This window comes from Pteropus medius, unplaced genomic scaffold, assembly GCF_902729225.1.
Source record: "Pteropus medius unplaced genomic scaffold, Ma_sr-lr_union100, whole genome shotgun sequence".
NCBI lineage: Eukaryota > Metazoa > Chordata > Mammalia > Chiroptera > Pteropodidae > Pteropus > Pteropus medius.
Window position 1 is genome coordinate 96,784 of NW_024353788.1, and position 5,960 is coordinate 102,743.

The following is a 5,960-nucleotide window of genomic DNA, read 5'->3' on the forward strand; positions in this document are numbered from 1 at the left end:
GGAAAAAAGAAAAGAAAAAGACTGTAATTGCCAGGCTTCCAGGTGATGGGCAAAATGACAGCTGCCCAGTTCCAAAATGGCCACCACCGCGGTTTCCTACTGTCGGAGCAATTACATATTGACAGAAGGGCCATCACTAGGTGAGTGCTGCCAGGGACTGGGTTAGGTGCCAGGATGGCCACCTGAGTCTTCCTTCTCCTGAGCTATAGTCCAAGCTGGACCAAACTGGAGAAACGAAGAGGACAGCAGAGAAAAGCAGGTGACCAAGAGCAGTGAGTCTGAAGTGAAAGGGAAAAAAGGATTTGTCTGTGGGAACTAGCTGTCACTGCACCTCTCGCAGGTGCCTCGTTTTTTGCTTCGCTTTTGCATATATGCGGTCACCGCCCCCAAAGGCTCTTGGCAACCAATTCTCCGTGGGGAAGCCATGGACGTCAGCCGTTGCGGGGCAGACTAGGAGCTCTTCCTGGGCCTTTAGCCTCAAGACCCTGCGGGGATGTTGGCGAGAGGTGAAAGTGCCAGGGAAATGGAAAGGAAGAGAGGAAGAGCAGGATAAAAGACAGGAAAGGAAAATTTATACTCTTGTACCATCCTACAGCTAGGAAAAAAACCTTAGTGTTACCTCGCCTAATGTCCGTTCAGTGTTGGCTTGAACGTCCTGGACAGGGAAGCTCACTCCCACAGGTCAGGGGGTGGACAGTTCCTATGGAGAAAAGATTCTTCTTTGTATTGAACTGAAATTGGCCTGCGAGGACTTGCATTTAATTGTTCTATCCCACCAGGACCTACGGAATAGCTTTAGCTTAATGCCTCTTCCACAGGGAAGTCCATAATATTTTGGTCAGAATCAGCACGAATTCATTCTCACTTCTGGAAAAAGAAAAAAGAAAAAAGCCTAAGAGCCTGACTCACCTGATTCATAACAAGCTGAATGGTTTTCTTTATGAGAGATGAAAATATTGGTAAATTTTAGGCTAGTAACAATGAAGATACAAAAATGAAAAAAATAATAGGAAAATTAAACGTTTGGCGATGCATCATTGGCTTTATGTTCTCTATATTCTCCTACCTTTTTTCTAGTTTTCTATACTGCGTGTTACTTATATAAATATACCAGTATAAAAGAGCAGCCTCTGGCTTTACTACAACACACGTGCTCACATGCTATAAGCATCCATTTGCTGGGTATCTGCATCAGATTGATTCAAATTCATGTTCTCATTTCTCCAGCCAATCTTTAAAACATCTGGCTAATGAGTATAAATTAGAACATTTTTCAGTTTATCAGTCATTGAATCTTCATGGAATATCCAGACAAATTTAAACACAAATACTATGAAAATAGGGCCACACGAGTGGAAAAGAAAATATCCAATACCTCATGATATTTATGTCATCAAAGGGAGTTCCAGAAGAAAAATCACTGAATGGCTAAGACAGCATTTTCTGAGTGGTTACTGTGTACCAATCACCTGGACTCATTCACGTAATTCTCATCACAAGCCAAATGAAATGCATGTTATTATTCCCCCACTTACAGAAGAGAAAGCTGAGGTACAATGTGTAGAGGTCAATATTGTAATCGTGACAAGTGCCAATTCTGAGGCTAGAAAGCCTGGCTTCAAATACCAGCTCTGCCGCTCCCTAGTGGTATGACCTTGAGCAAGTGACTTTGTACAAAGTATACAACTTCGTGCAGGGCAGTTTATCAATATTTGTTAAAATTACAAATGCACATGTTCTTTGTGCCAACAATTCCACTTGTGCAGAAGGCAGAGTGAACTTCATGGGAGTGTAACCAGAGCAGTCACACAGGGCCCCATGCTTAGAAGGGGACACTGTGTTTGGGATTTTAATGCTCTTTGTCACCAACTTCAAATTCTTAATAATTTCATCTTTCAATTCGTGTTTTGTAAGTGAAGTTCTCTGGGACACTAGAACATGTGATAGGGGCTTGGAGCCTAGGCTCTTGCTTCTTACACTTCTCAGCCTCCCCAGGACTGGTTTTCAGCTGCCCTCCTCCCAGGAATCATTGCCACCCTCTGTGCCATCCTCCTCCCAGCAGGGACCTAGGTACAGGGAAGGAAACAAGATAGGTCAGGCATACACACCTGTCTTGCCACGTTCAAGGGCAGGACCCTAGGCACTTGTGAAGGACTGCATTTGACCCCTAAGTATCACTGTGCCTGAAGAAGTGCAACATTAAATAGCAAAAACAAACAAACAAACAAAAAAGTTACCATGACATTTAGAGACTGAAACTGAAGAAGAAAGGAAAAAGTTTTCTCCTGCATTTTGTACTGGGCCCCTCAAATTATGTAGCTGGCCCTACTAGAGTGATATTAATTGCCAAATTATATGTAAGAGCAAAAAGTTTGAAAATAATGGCCTGGCACTCATTGACTTGTTCCTCAGGTAACATGTAACTAGAATATAGCTGCAATAAAACTGGAATATTACTTTTATGAAGGCAAGAACTTTGTCTTGCTAAGAGTTTTATAATCAAGGTCTAATAAAAAGCTTAATACATGACATTTGCTGTTAAATATTTATTAATATAAATTAATTGAATACATTTTTATTTCAACCTGGTAAAATAAATATTTAAAAAATTTAAACAATCTAAATAGCTTGGGAAATTAGTTAAATAATACATTCATGCAATAAAATATTGTGTAACTGTATAAAATAACAACTATATTCTTTAGGAACTGATGTAGAAAGATGTCCAGCATGAAGTGTTGCTACCATTTTTTTAAACAAAAGTTGGAGGCTATGGGAAGTGCTAGTATTAGTCCTTATCTGCAGTGACTTTCTCCTGGAGCTCCCTCTAGTGGCATACATGTGGAAGAATTCAGAGAAAACATAAATTGGCTCCAGATGGCTGGGAGGGAGTATTTCAAAGTACGTAATATGTTACCTTTTGGATTTTGGGATAGAATCAAATGTACAAACAAATAAATAAGAATCAAATTTTTAAAGTATATGAGAGCTATATTATATATTAATGTGGAATTAAACGTTGTTATATAAACAACAAAAGAAGCAGAACAGTATTTCTATTATTTGTATATGATATATACTTTACACATAATCTGGAAAAGCTTATGCAGTACTGTTATTAGGTAACTACCTGGGTAAACTACCATTTGTTTTTGTTTTTGTTTTTGTTTAGGCGAGGCAACCCTTGGTTGACCTCACAGATTGCAAGGACCTTGTCAGCTCACAATCCCATATATTTTATTTTTTACGCCTACAGCACCTGGTCTTCCTAGGTGGTCTCCCATCCAAGTACTAACCAGGCCCAACCCTGCTTAGCTTCTGAGATCAGACAGGATTGGGCTTGTTCAGGGTAGCATGGCCATAGATGCTACCATTTGCTGAGTGCTTACAGTTTCACATAGGAACAGCATATTAACTAACATACACATTCATTGTTATTTACAGTATGTCAGTTTGCATACATGACTGTGTATCAGACATGGTGAGAGATGCAGATTAAATGAAATTACTGAGGAGTGCAGTGCACTCAAGAAACAACTTGAAGATACTTCCAAGATCCCATAAGATATGCTAAACAAAATCAATTTCATAACTTTTAAAGGCCTAAGGAAATAACCATCTCTGATCACACAGGGCAGTTTCTCCTCTTAGACACATCTACATCTTGCTCTATGCCTAGCAAAAACTTAATGTTCCTATATGCCAGATATCTGTAAATAGAAACACTGTGGACTTTGGTTTTGCTAGTCCCCTCTCCCCTTCCCTTCTTCACATCACCTTTGCCCAAAGAACAGTCATCCAAGAGACTCTTTGCCCAGCTTCAAGAATCCACTCCCTTTACAGAGATTTGAAGCAGTTGAGTACATGGAGGTGAATGAGGTCTGCTCTTCAGAAGTGATCACAAAGTGCCGATTCTGAAGCTAGAAAGCTTGGCTTCAAGTCCCAGTTCTGTTACTCCTTAGTGATGTGACCTTGAGCAAGTGATTTAACTTCTGTTGTGCCTCACTTTTCTCATCTGTAAAGTAAGAGTGATAATTGTTTAACATTAATTTTACTGCTGTGAGGGTTAAATGAGTTAATACACATAAACCACTTAGAACAGTGGCACATGGAAGCATTTGGCCAGGTGTTTTTTGGTATTTGTGTTTTTCCACAGATGCTGTTCTTCAAAGTAGCCTTGATTGTCTAGCTCCTGACTCTCTCCCCCAATGCTCCATCTCATTCTGGCCTCTCATCCAGCTTTTGACAACTGGACTGGTGCTGCATAATTTCAAGCACCATATGACCCCTAAACACTGCCCAGGAAAGCATCTTGTGCATAACCCACCTACCTGAATCTGAACATGCATCATGAAGGAAGAGCACTACAGGACATTTTAGGTTCTAGACCAAGAGCATCCCTGCTTCAGAGGAAGTCAAGCATGCTCACCCGTTCACCTCTCCTGACCTTGACTTTCACCCTCACAGCTCCAGAATATCCAACCAGCTTGTGCCCAAACTCCAGCTGCTTTGCATGGAGAAAGAATAAGCAACTCCTAGACTCATCTACCAGAGTCTGTCCTTCTAGCCCCTGATGCTCATCTCAGACAAAAACAGAAAACATATGTTCCAGTCATACATACATATGTCATACTGCACTACTGAGTATTTGAAACATGGCTGGTACAATCAAAGAACTGAATTTTTAATTTTATTAAATTTTAATTCAAATGGCTGCTGTGGCTAGTTATTACTGTATTAGACAACATGGTTTAAGTTGTCCGTCCAATTCTTTATTATTATAATTTAATGAGATATCCTTGCTTTAAGATTGGAAAATATATTTTTCAAACTTGGTGCTGATGCTAGTCTCATCTTTCAGTGATCAGCTGATCTCAGGAGGTAAAGAAAAAAGTCATATTTCCGTTCCAGATCTTACTTTCCCCTATGACACTGAAGAAATCATAAAGTGATGCCAAGGCTGGAGGGACATGTCTTGGTTGCTGGCTTTGTCCTTATTGGCTGTGATGACTGACAGCTGCTGACCTTGCTAATAATCCTCTTTCCTCCATGCTTGCCTCTCTAAGCACAAGTGGCATCAACTCCCAATGTTAAACTTAGTGGGGGGCACATCCCAAGATGTGCCTCTATGGGATGCAGATTGTTTGAGCTAAAGGCAACCAAGACCCTGTGGGCTCAAGAGAAACTTCTGCTGTCCCCTAAACCACCTCGAGAATTTGAATTAGGGTCATGTCCATAATAACAGATTCTCAGAGATAACCTTATTTTTTTAGCTATCTATAGAGCAGGACAAACTTCTAATTACTAAACATCTGCTCTTCTCCTCATCCTACAATGACCCTTTGAAGCCTCACCTCATCCTTAGCTCAGAATGCCATATATACCTCATTTTAACTTTCTGTTCCTTTCATGCATGTGGGGTCTCTGACTCTCTCACATATACAGAGTTCCCATACATATGTGTGTAATTAAATTTGGTCATTTTTCTCTTGTTAATTTGTCTCATGTATATTTGATTATTAGACCAGCCAGAAGAATCTTGAGGGTAGAGGAAAATTTCTCCTCCCCACTTTGCCAACAAACTCATGACTTACCTAAATGTATTCTTTGGGAGCAAGGAGCTAACTAAGCCCAAACATATCACACATCCAAACTGTAAGAAAGGGAGTTTGGATTTGCAGTAGGAGAAAGGGAAGCTAGACATCAAGAAGAATGGCTTGGTAATGACAATTATGAGAAAGTAGAAATAGAAAAACAAGTCTAAATGTTCTTTCTTTTTTAAAAGCCAGCAATGATCCCTCTCCTTTGGCTAATATCAGCAAGACAGGGGTTGAAGGAAACTTACAGATTACATGTATAAGCCTCTTCCTGAGGTCCAATGAGTAAGCGGTCTCAGTCCCAATTAGTCATATCCTAGAAGTCCCCTCAAAGGCTGGGTTACTGCGAGGGAGTGGGGGAGG

At 40.4% G+C, this 5,960-nt stretch overlaps 1 pseudogene; it reads right to left on the minus strand.

Moving 5' to 3' along the window:
- Nucleotides 1-3,247: 3,247 nt before the first annotated feature.
- LOC120593421 (uncharacterized) lies at nucleotides 3,248-3,366 on the minus strand (annotated as a pseudogene).
- Between the last annotated feature and the right edge of the window lie 2,594 nt (nucleotides 3,367-5,960).